At 46.2% G+C, this 12952-nt stretch overlaps 1 long non-coding RNA gene across 1 annotated transcript in view; it reads right to left on the bottom strand.

Annotated features, from left to right (window-relative positions):
* Positions 1-110: 110 nt before the first annotated feature.
* LOC148139453 (uncharacterized) overlaps positions 111-12952 on the bottom strand; it is a 66438-nt gene continuing 53596 nt past the window's right edge. Inside the window, exon 8 of the long non-coding RNA XR_015753545.1 lies at positions 111-351. This is a non-coding gene — a long non-coding RNA (uncharacterized LOC148139453). The remainder of the gene's footprint in view (positions 352-12952) is intronic.

The raw sequence follows: 12952 nt of genomic DNA, 5'->3' as shown, positions 1-12952 counted from the left end.
GCCTCAGCAGATTGTAAGATTTAGTAAATCCCTTCCCATCCGTGGTGCAGGTGAATGGCCTCTCCCCAGTGTGACTGTATCGGTGTGTGTCCTGCTGGGAGGGGTAAGCGAATTCCTTCCGACAGTCCCCACGTTTACTTACCCTAGCCCTGGTCCTGTAACATTGGTGTCTTCGCAAATCACATGACCAGTTAAATATTCAACTGCATGCAGAGCAAAGGAATGATTTCTCTGGGCGAGGCATGCTGCTTTCCCTTTCCATATTACCGATAAGGATCAGGACCTGTGGAATTGGACGACTCTGCAGTTGATGTGATGTTAAAGCTGAGTTTCCCATGTGGAACTTTCTCTCTGTAAAGAAAAAGTTTCTCCATATCATTACTACAACTCCCAACACCAGCTCTCCCTTCAGTTCTCCTCAATTTCTAATTTTGGACTAATGCAATGACCTCAGTAATGTGCCTTTCTCTCACTTGTTTCTGGAAGTAAGTTAGGACCATTTTGAATAACTTTACAAGAAGGACCCACACCCATTCTATCATGTACGAGTTATAATCCATGGGAAGTTTGTTACTAGCTCCGATGACAGACATAATGCTCTGACCACTTCGCCAGAGCCAGTGCAAGTCAATTCTAACAATTATCAATAGATTTTATCTAAACAGGATGCCCCCACAATGGACACTCAATGCCCGTAAGTTAAGTTTTTTTTTCTTAAAGCCCCCCATGTGTCCAGCAATCTGGCAATACAATTGAAGATATTTTATACAGTGACCTTACAGTCTCAGTTGCCAGTTCCAGTCCATGAAGCAGCCAGTAACATGCCGCAGTGAATTGAATTCTAACAGCAGCATTGCCCTTGCAGGGCATGAAACTGTTTTCTCTGGAGTATCTAAAATGAAACACTTGAAATGAGCAAATTCTTAAAGAGCTCGATTTGATAAATACAGCAAGGATGTGCTCCCTGGATAGTGTGTCTGGAATGAAATAAGTGCTAACTGTGGTATCTTTACCCAGCATCCCCTTCAGCTGCATAAATGTTTAAGATTTAGTTGCTGCTCTTATTCCACGCTCTTGATCCCTCCCGTTTGTAACTGCTGTAATGTTGGTGGCTGTGCAAATTGGTAACATTTGATTCAATCCATCCCAAAACCCCTCTGTGTCTGTGTCTCACTTTTGTTCACCAAGGCCCTCATTCAATCTGACCTCTTTGCAAACTCTGCCCTGATATTTCCTTAGAGGGCTCAGAATTAATTGTTCACAGAATGATTACTGTGCAATAAGGAATGAAGAAGGGCTCATGCCCGAAACGTCGATTCTCCCGCACCTTGGATGCTGCCTGACCTGCTGCACTTTTCCAGCAACACATTTTCAGCTCTGATCTCCAGCATCTGCAGTCCTCACTTTTTCCAAAATGGGTTTTATTCTGATTGAGCATCCCCTCCTGTTTTCTCAGTTGTTATTGACAATCTCATCCCTCTCGCACCAGAACCTGTTCCAGAGAGTGTTACAGAAAAGGCAGAATGGTCAGCTGCAGCTGGTCACCTGACCCCAAAGGTTCACTCTCCACAGATGCTACCAAATCTGCTGAATTTCTCCAGCAATTTCTGTTTTTATGTCTGATTTCCCAGCATTTGCAGATCATTAGTTTTTCAATATTGATCTTGTCTGTTGCAGAGGAGTTTATTGATGAGTTTGGAGAGTTTTGAAAATTGCAAGTTAGGCCAGAAATCAGCCATGATCATCCTGAATGGCAGAGCAGTGTCGAGGGGCTGAATGGCCCCCTCCTGTTCCAATGAAATTTGCCCATCTGCAGCTTTCGGCAACATTTCCCCTCACTGCTCACTTCACTTCCATGTCTAACACACTGTTACTGACTGAACAAACCTCCTGTGTTTGAGCTTAAACCTGCTAATGTTCAGTAGTCCATCTCGTTCCACCCGGGTTTAACTCTCATCATGGAATGCTGTCTTGTAATTCTACGGGAATGCCCACAAAGGGCTCTGCCTGGAGTCTGTATCCCCTGGGATCCACAAACTCGGTTTATTTCCTTCTTCCTCTCTCATTCTGGCTATTGAACTCTCGGTTTCAATCCATTCTCCTGTCATGCTCTTCAACATGCCCATGTGGATGGACTAGAGGCAGCTGGGATTTAATGAAGGGAAGTGGGGATTAGGCGGAAGCATTAGGAGAGGCGACAGCAAAGACCGTTCTCATTGTAACGACAGAGTTTCTCCGTGACACAGTGAGTGGGGAGGCACCTGAGATTGTGGGGGAGGAAGATTCAATCAGGGATTTGGAAAAACACTCAGACACTGACCTGTCCATCTGATTGTTAACTCAGACAGATAGACAGAAAGAAAGATGCACATTTAGACAGCAACTTTGGTGACCTGGGGCAGTGAACCATGCTTCAGACCCAATGATTCCAACATCAAATCTCTGAACACAAAAACACATAGCTTCCTACTTGTAAAAGGCTGACTGTCAGCCTGCTCTTTTCTTGAGAAAAGCGTTTTGAGCTGTTCAGCATTTCCTGGTGGTTATAGCCTCTTTGCTCCTGTAAGTTTCGTGACTGAACTTTTATTTTCCTGTTCCTTGTGAGTGACGGCAGCAGCAGAAACAGGTCCTGACTGTGAGTGGTTTTGGTTGGAATATTTGTATTTACAAATTCATTCTCAGCCTCACCTAAAGTGAGAAATTGATGTAAACAGAAGGAAAGGAGTGAGTGAGCACCCACAGAAACACAAAGGCAGCATGTGTACCTGAGCTGAATGAACCGGGCATCAGGAAAATGTGATGACAATCACAACTCGTTCGAATCCCTGAGGTGCAGAAAGAGGCTACTCAGCTCATCAAGTCTGCAATAACCTGCTCTCCCACCCTATCCCCATAACCCCACATTTACCATGGCTAACCCAACCCACCTAACCTGCACACTAGAGACCATGTTAGCACAGCCAATAGAGCAACCCTGCACATCTGTGGGAGAGTCACAGATTACATAAAAATGCTTGGAATTGTTGATGAATTCTCACATATACCTGACTGACGCAATTGCTGTGTTTTTGAAAATAAAATCTGGGGCAAACTGCAGCCAGAAAGATTTCCAATTATATCTGGAGGAAGAGAATTCAAAACCCGTGCCATTGTCCCGGGGGGCGCAGTGAAAGTTACAGAGGCCTGGGAACCATCAGAAATGTAACAGGTTGTGAGGAAGATGGGGGTAAGACAAAGACAAAATGACAGTCTGTCACACGGGGGAAGGCAGGAGAGATTAAATAGCAGAAATGGTAGTGCCTCAATGCCACGAGGAATGGAGTTAGGGCTGGGAAACAAATAAGGAAACAAGGTATGCAGCAGTCAATGAAAAAACAGATTATAACACGAAAGGCCGAATTCAGAGTCTGAAATTATTGCTCTCACTGGTGAGTACAGAATGCTGTAAAGCCTGGGTAGTTCTATTACAGCCAACACAGGCGAGGACTGATTAGGGATAGTCAACGTGGCGTTGTGCATGGGAAATCATGTCTCACAAACTTGATTGAGTTTTTTGAAGAAGTAACAAAGAGGATTGATGAGGGCAGAGCAATAGATGTGATCTATATGGACTTCAGTAAGGCATTTGATAAGGTTGCCCATGGGAGACTAATTAGCAAGGTTACATCTCATGGAATACAGGGAGAACTAACCATTTGGATATAGAACTGGCTCAAAGGTAGAAGACAGAGGGTGGTGGTGGAGTGTTGATTTTCAGACTGGAGGCCTCTGACCAGTGGAGTGCCACAGGAATCGGTGCTGAGTCCTCTACTTTTTGTTATTTACATAAATGATTTGGGTGCGAACATAAGATGTACAATTAGTAAGTTTGCAGATAAGAGCAACATTGGAGGTGCAGTGGAGAGCGAAGAGGGTTACCTCAGATTACAGCAGGATATGGACCAGATGGGCCAATGGGCTGAGAAGTGGTGATGGAGTTTAATTCAGATAAATGCGAGGTGCTGCATTTTGGGAAAGCAATTCTGAGCAGGACTTATTCACTTAATAATAAGGTCCTAGGGAGAGTTGCTGCACAAAGAGACGTTGGAGTGCAGGTTCATATCTCCTTGAAAGTGGAGTCGCAGGTAGATAGGATAGTGAAGAAGGCTTTTGGTATGCTTTCCTTTCTTGGTCAGAGTATTGAGTACAGGAGTTGGGAGGTCATGTTGCGGCTGTACAGGACATTGGCGAGGCCACTGTTGGAATATTGCGTGCAATTCTGGTTGCCTTCCTATCGGAAAGATGTTGTGAAACTTGAAAGGGTTCAGAAAAGATTCACAAGGATGTTGCCAGAGTTGGAGGATTTGAGTTACAGAGAGAGGCTGAACAGGCTGGGTCTGTATTCCCTGGAGTGTCAGAGGCTGAGGGTTGACCTTATAGAGATTTACAAAATTATGAGGGGCATGGATAGGATAAATAGGCAAAGTATTTTCCCTGGGGTTCGGGAGTCCAGAACTAGAGGGCATAGGTTTAGAGTGAGAGGGGAAAGATATAAAAGAGATTTGTTGTAAACGTTTCGTCCCCTGGCTAGGCGAAATCATCAGTGCTTGGGAGCCTCCTGCGAAGCGCTTCTTTGATGTTTCCTCCGGTGTTTATAGTGGTCTGTCCCTGCCGCTTCCGGTTGTCAGTTTCAGCTGTCCGCTGTAGTGGTTGGTATATTGGGTCCAGGTCGATGTGTTTGTTGATGGAGTTTGTGGCTGAATGCCATGCCTCTAAGCTTGGCGAACAGAACCACAACAACGAGCACCCAAGCTACAAATCTTCGCACAAACTTTGAATATAAAATAGACCTAAGGGGCAACTTTTTCATGCAGAGGGTAGCATGTGTATGGAATGAGCTGCCAGAGGAAGTGGTGGAGACTGGTACAATTGCAACATTTAAAATGCATTTGGATCTGTATATGAATAGGAAAGGTTTGGTGGGACTCAATTGGGTTGGGATATCTGGTCAGCATAGACAAGTTGGACCCAAGGGTCCGTTTCCATGCTGGACATCTCTATGTCTCTATGACTGTATGTATAGAGAGAGGGCTGGCATTGGGTGGGATGACCCACCACCCTGTAAAGTCCAGAAGGCCGTGTCTATGGCACCGCCTGGCATCAAAACTTAAACTTGGACAGACAGGAGGGGGCAACAAAGGGAACTGACATAAACCAAACCTGAACCGTTTACCTGGCTGAATGACAGATGTTGGTGAATGAACACCCAGCCTGATAGAGAAATTGTTATAATGGGTCTTATTGGGAGAAGATGGATGAATTAATTGAAGTCCGCAATCTCACTGATGAGGATGTCAGGCCAAAACCTTTCAGGCCAAGCTGCTCTGACATGTACAGCAGAATCTGTCCCTGCAATGAGAGGGTGGGGGTGGGAGCCGGTTCCCCCCAGTGCACAGCCGATCAGTGGCTCCAAGCATTTACAGATATTACAGGGACACACTGGGGAGGGGACAGGCTGAATGGGCTAAAATAACCTTAGTGACTCAGGGCCCCAAGGGTAATATCGAGGATCGTACAGAGAGGAAGCTTGAGGTGTATAAGGACCATGGGGGATTACCAAACCTCAACCTGTGATGATGAAATTTGTTTTATGTATTTAAAAGATGACATGGGACCCCATGTAACTGTAATTATAAACATGGGACTCCCAGTGGGAGATAATTCTAAACAAATTCTGAATTGGGCCATGAGAGCTGAGGCAAGCTCAGAAACACAAGGGAATAGCTGCAGTACAGGGAGGGGAACCAGACTCGCAATGTTGCAAGGGAAGCAGAAAAGCGCATATAGACAAGGATCATAGGCAGAGAGAGGGAGATAGGTGTTCACATTGTGTGTGGCCTGTGTTCACGTGTGCACATGCATAGCCCATGAATATTTATTGACACGCTGTTAGGGCTCCAGCAACATATGATGTTAACACAGGAGCATCTATATCAGTTACCGATATGGATTTACCCCTCACCCTCTCAATTACTAAAATGAGAGCAGTCGGAGTGGGAACTGAGGAAGCTGGAGGAACCTGTCCCGATGTAGGTCAGGAATATGACAAAATGCATTCAGATATGGGAGTGTGAAACTGAGGAAAGGACCATTCTGGGAGTTGCCATTTTAGAACAATTAGGAGCAACTATTGATGTAGAGACCTGGACTATAAGATAGGGACGCTCCAGCCAGTAATGGGACAGGAAGAAAATAAGAGGCGACATCACCAAAGTAGCTGAATTGCAGGGAGAGTGGGACAGTCAGGGAATCTTGGGAGTTACAGCTAGGACCCACTCAGCGGTGAGGGTAACCCAAACAGGAATGTGGGTTATTATCTGTAGATCCTGTAAAGATCGAGGACCCTCTCACACCCCATACAAACAGGATCCCATCAAAGCTGGGGCTGAGGAGGCAGTACTTGTGACAGTGACAGATTGAGAGAAGCAGAGAATCGTCAGACTCATAGTATCCCTTACTAATTGACAGAAGCCGGATAGCTGAGGAAACAGTACACCTTGGTCCAGTTACCTCAGGGATCCCACAATATTCCAGTATACCCCACCGGTATATGGCTGATGGAGTTAGTCACATTGATCTTACCAATACCTTATCACCTCAGTCGGTGAGATATAACATCTCTGGATATTAAACAGAGTATTTGGTCAGGTCATCCAGGCTGGGCTTAAAATTAACTCACAGAGAGTGGGAAGATAGGGATATCATACTGGGGAGATCAAATCATGAAGCGTGAGGGGACAGTCCCAGCAGAACCAAAAACTATGATATTAAAACTGTCCACCCGCACACCGTGAAGGGCGTAAGGCAAACCTTAGGATTGTTTAACTACTGTGGGAATTTTGTAAGTAATATCCAGAATTGGCAGAGCCATCTAAAGCCCTGAAAGAAGCACTGGCATTAGCCAGGGGACAGGGAGGAAACATGTACACAGCATGCCTTTGACATTGTTCATGATCATGTGTTGGCCTGGGCTCAGTGAGGGTACATCACCCTCTGGGAGCCACATAGAGCATGAGGAACCGGTCAGAGAGTTAGTGGAAACAGCTAAATTTCCCAGTGAAGCAACAATGATGAAGATTAGAGCTCACAAAAGTAGAAACTCCACACCAAGAGGGCAGTGAGTATGTGGGTAAGGCAGGTAAAATACTGACTGAAACAGTGCAGACATTTGGGGAAGTGGCAGTGACAGTAGCTACAGAAGCGAGAAAGGAAAGTTTAAAGACATTCTTAGAAACAGTCACACAACTGGAGAAACAGGAGCAGGAAGAGGGTGGGGCAATAATAGGACACGACAGAGTCTGGATGATCCAGCAGTGCCACTACACTATATAAGACAAACATTATTAAAAACATCTCATGGGCTGAACCATATTGGGCAGGATACATGCAATATCAGATGACCCACTACCGGGGTGGCGGTAGTCGTTTAGTCGAGGTTTTGTCGAAGGTGTGTAGTCTGTACACTGTGTGAGCCAGAGAAAGCAATCAGGGTAAAGTGGATCGAGCAGCTGAGACCCAGAAGGAGATGGGAATAATTACAGATGGATTTTACATACACCTCCATCCCAAGCCCAGGGAAGGAAATCCTGCTGGATCTTAATAAATAGGTTTACGCAGTGGGTGCAAGCATTCCCCTGCAAATTCTGACCAAGGGACACGTAGTTAAACACATCTGTGCCCTGTTTGAAACTGAACAGAAATCCCATCTCCCACACCACCCCCAATGCTCAGGTACAGCAGAAGGAATGAAGCAGACACTGACAGCTAGTCTGACTAAGGCCCTGACAGAGACAGGCAGGGATGGGTTAGAGTACTCCCCATCATGCCAATGAAACTGAGGCAACAGCAGCAAAGGAAACAGGACTGTTCACCTTTGAATTAGTGACTGTATGGACTATGCAGCTGCCAGAGGGTGTGGCAGTGGGAGGGCACGAGATGTGCAATGGTAAGGATAGGGTTAAACAATTTGTGAAAGAACTGGCTAAGCAACTGCATGAGCTGAGAGGTGAAGTTGCAGAACGGTAGAGAATCAGAAACTGGAAAAGGGATCAGAGAAACCTCTAAGCTGACATCCCAAACCCAGGAGATTGGGTCAGGGGGGATATATTACCGGAACGTATGAAGGAAATGCAGCAGAATGCTGGCCTTGGCTGGGGGAGCCAGAGAGGCAACTCTCCCATCATGCATTAGTAAGGAGCTCTGAATAAACGTCGGTCGTGCTGCACAGCACAGAACTGAAGGCTCCTCTTTGATATTTCTCCCAGCAACAGTTTTGCTGGGGCAAGTTGCCGGCTGGAGGTCTGTGGCAAGTGCTGTTCCACAAGGATCAGAATTGGGACATCAGTTGTTTGTCATATATAAATGATTAGTTTGAAAATGTTAACGATTTAATTAGCAAGTTTGTAGATTGTACAAACTCACGAAGTTGTGAATCATGAAGAATGTTGTGAAAGGATACAGCAAGGAAGAGGTCAGGTGGAAGGTTATGTGGAGAAATTGCAGGTAGATTTTAATTCAGATAAGTGTGAGATGATACATTTTGGGAGGCTCATTGTAAGAGGAATGTATACACTAAACGGAAGGGCCCTGAGCAGCATTGGGATACAGAGGGATCTTCAGGTGCAAGTTCACGGCTCCCTGAATGTGGTGAAGGAGGTGGATGGCAGGCTTGCCTTCTCCGGGATTAGTGGTGCTGGAAGAGCACAGCAGTTCAGGCAGCATCCGAGGAGCAGTAAAATCAACGTTTCGGGCAAGAGCCCTTCATCAGGAATAAAGCTTTCTTCTGTCAGGGGAGTGAAGATAAAACTGTCATTAGGCCACCTTTGGAGTATTTTGTGCTGTTTGGATCACCACGTTATAAGGAGGATGTGGAGGCTTTGGAGAGTGTGGAAACAGGTTTACCAGGATGTTGCCTGGATTGGGAGAGGTTGGAAAATCTTGAATTGCAGTCTTTGGAAAGTCAGTGGCTGCGGAATAATCCGAGAGGCACAGACAGAGTGAATAATCTGAATCTTTTTCCATGGTGGAAATGATAAATTCTAGAGGCCATAGATATAAGGGGAGAGGGGGAGGTTCAAAGGAAATGAAAACTGAAAGAACAGCAGATGCTGTAAACCAGAAAGAAAAACAGAAGTTTCTGGAAAAAAACTCAGCATTTCAATCAGCACCTGTGAAGAGAAATCAGAGTTAACGTTTCTGTTGAAGGGTGACCAGAACCGAAACATTAACTGAGTTTTCTTCACAGATGCTGCATGACCTGCTGAGCATTTCCAACAACATCTTTGCAAGTTTAAAGGAAGCTGTGTCAGACAAATTTCTTGAGCAGAAGGTTGTGAGTGATTAGAATGTACTCTCCTGGGAGTTGGTAAAAGCAGAAGCAATCACAACATTCAAGAGGCATTTGGACAGACACATAAGCAGGCATGGGTTGTCAGGGATATGGATCATATACAGGGAGATTGAATTAGTTTGGAATAGCATCATGATCCGCACAGACATGGTGGGCTGATTATTCCTGTGCTGTGCTGTTCTGTTTTCCAGGGGGTAGAATGTGTGGAACGAGAGATGATATTTTGAATGGAATATGTTTCTTCTTTAGAACATACAGTAAGTTGATGCATTTTGAGAGAAGCAATGTAGAAAGGGAATATATAATTTGAATGGCACAGACACAGAGAGCAGGACAGCAGGAATGGGGAACAAAGTGTACATATCATTAATGGAGAGAGAACATAAATTGTTTTGAGGAAAACATATGGGATGCTCGACTTCATTAATAGGAGGAATGATAACAAAATCACGGAAAAATTGTGATTTGGAAATGCCCGTGTTGGACTGGGGTGTACAAATTTAAAAATCACACACCAGCAGGTTATAGTCCAACAGGTTTAATTGGAAGCACACTAGCTTTCAGAGTGACGGTCCTTCATCAGGAGCCCTCCACTATCACCTGATGAAGGAGCGTCGCTCCGAATGCTAGTGTGCTTCCAATTAAACCTGTTGGACTATAACCTGGTGTTGTGTGATTTTTAACTTTGTACACGGAAAAGATGCTAACCCTTGACAAAGCTCTAGTTAGATCACAGTCAATCATTGCATCCAATTCTGGTCAACAGATTCCTGGTCAGAATGAGGAAATTAAAATACCACAGAGGGGCCAGTTCCACAATTTGCTTCTCTTTCAGGACATGTGTATTCCACCATAACCCCAGACAGACGAATTTGCCCTTGCCAGACAAGACTGAGAGTCCTGGGCACAAGCCTGTTAAACTGCCTCCAGGTCCATTATCTTACCTCCCCTCCATATGAGCATAGGTTAAGTGAATCCCCCATTAACTGAAGGAAGAACCCTTCTGCCTTAATCTCTTCCCATCAACACATAAACATGAACAATACGATAATCAGTTTCTGTAATCCATCACACGTTATCACAGGACATCGCCATTCATCAAGCTTTGTAAGGTCATAATTACCTACTTTAAACTATCTATTGACAATCGCCCATGTGACTGATATGCCTTTGTCTAATTCCTATTAAATATACTGTCTCTGTGGGTAAGGCAGAGATTCAGGAAGAACAGCCTCTGCAAGTAGACACTCAGCTACTTTAGAGATGCTTTGAAACTCTTGCCGGCTGTCCAATAATAAAGCTACTGCTGTTGTGCAGAAAACTTGCGTCGTCTGGGTTTGTGGAAAAAAATAGACATCAACAATGAAGGATATGAGTGATCTTCAGAGTATAGAGTACAGACTTACTGGAGTGGTTCACTGATGAAGAAAATGCTGTCACTGGATTGATTTGAAGAAATTGCTATTTTCTTTGAAGTGAAGATGTCGAATATATTTTTGATAGAGCTGTATAAGATTACAACAGACCTAGATATAGCAGACAAAAATATCTGTATTCAATAGGTGATGGCATAAGAATGAAGATCAGATGTAAGGTTTTGAGACAGCGGGAGTTGAAAAATGTGGTGCTGGAAAATCACAGCAGGCCAGGCAGCATCCGAGTAGCAGGAGAATCGACGTTTTGGGCATAAGCCCTTCTGCAGGAATGATACTAGTGTGCCAAGCGGGCTGAAATAAAATGTAAGGGGGAGGGAATTTGGGGGAGGGGTCCTGGGAATACGATAGGTGGAAGGAGGTGAGGGGGACGGTGATAGGCCGGAGAGGGGGTGAGGGCGGAGAGGTCGGGAAGAAGATTGCAGGTCAAGAAGGCGGTGCTGAATAAGTGGAGGGAGGGGAAATGAGGAAGCTGGAGAAATCTACATTCATCCCTCGTGGTTGGAGGATGCCTAGGTGGAAGATGAGGTGCTCTTCCTCCAGGCGTCGTGTGGCCAGGGTGTGACGATGGAGGAGGCCAAGGAGCTGCATGTCATTGGCGGAGTGGAAGGGGGAGTTAAAGTGTTCCGCCACAGGTTGGTGTGGGTTGGTTGGTGTGGGTGTCCCAGAGGTGTTCCCTGAAGATCTGCAAGTAGGCGGCCTGTCTCCCCAATGTAGAGGAGACCACATCGGCTGTAGTGGATACAGTAAATGATGTGTGTGGAGGTGCAGGTGAATTTGCGACAGATATAGAAGTATCCATTGGGGCCTTGGAGGGAGGTGAGGGGGGAGGTGTGGGCGCATGTTTTGCACTTCTTGTGGTTGCAGGGGAAGGTGCCGGGAGTGGAGGTTGGGTTGGTGGGGGGTGTGGATCTGACGAGGGAGTCGCAGAGGGAGTGGTCTCTCCTGAATGCTGATAGGGTTGGAGAAGGAAATATATCCCTGGTGGTGGGGTCTGTCTGGAAGTGGCAGAAATGACGAAGAATGATACGATTTATCCGAAGGTTGGTGGGATGGAAGGCGAGGACCAGTGGGGTTCTGTCCTGGTGACGATTGGAGGGGTGGGGTTCAAGGGTGGAGGAGCAGGAAGTGGAGGAGATGCAGTGGAGAGCATCGTCGACCATGTCGGAGGAGAAATTGGGGTCTTTGAAGAAGGAGGCAATTTGAGTTGTTCGGTATTCGAATTAGCCCTCCTGGGAGCAGATGCGGCGGAGACGAAGGAATTGGAAATATGTGATGGCGTTTTTACAGGGGGCAGGGTGGGAGGGGGTGTAATCTAGGTAGCTGTGGGAGTCGGTCGGTTTATAGTAAATGTCTGTGTTGAGTCAGTCGCCCAAGATAGAAATGGAGAGGTCGAGGGAGGAGTCTGAGACAGTGGAGGTGAATTTGAGGTCGGGGTGGAAGGTGTTAGTAAAGTGGATGAACATTCAACCTCCTCATGGGAGCACGAGGTAACACCAATACAATCATCGATGTAGCGGAGGAAAAGGTGGGGGGTGGTGCCAGTGTAACTGCGGAAGATGGACTGTTCCACATATCTGACGAAGAGGCAGGTATAGCTGGGGCCCATGCGGGTGCCCATGGCTACTCCTTTGATTTGGAGGAAGTGGGAGGATTGGAAGGAGAAGTTGTTAAGAGTGAGGACCAGTTCAGTCAGTCAAAGGAGGGTATCAGCGGGAGGGTACTGGTTGGGTTGGTGGGAAAGGAAGAAGTGGAGGGCTTGGAGGCCTTCGTGATGGGGGATGGAGGGGTATAGCAACTGGATGTCCATGGTGAAGATAAGGCGGTGGGGGCCGGAGAAGCGAAAATCATGTAGGAGGTGGAGGGCTTGGGTGGTATCCCAAATGTAAGTGGGGAGTTCTTGGACTAAGGGGGACAGGACCGTGTCGAGGTATGCAGAGATGAGTTCAGTGGGGCAGGAGCAGGCTGAGACAATGGGTCGGCCGGGGCAGCCACGTTTGTGGATTTTGGTCAGGAGGTAGAAACGGGCGGTGTGGAGTTGTGGGACTATGAGGTTGGAGGTGGTGGATGGGAGATCTCCTGAGGTGATGAGGTTATGGATGGTCTAGGAGATGATGGTTTGGTGGTGGGG

The sequence above is a fragment of the Chiloscyllium plagiosum genome, unplaced genomic scaffold (genome assembly GCF_037043375.1).
Source record: "Chiloscyllium plagiosum isolate Xiang-an unplaced genomic scaffold, Cpla_swu_hap1 HiC_scaffold_38, whole genome shotgun sequence".
Taxonomy (NCBI): Eukaryota; Metazoa; Chordata; class Chondrichthyes; order Orectolobiformes; family Hemiscylliidae; genus Chiloscyllium; species Chiloscyllium plagiosum.
This window is presented reverse-complemented; position numbering and strand designations above follow the sequence as displayed.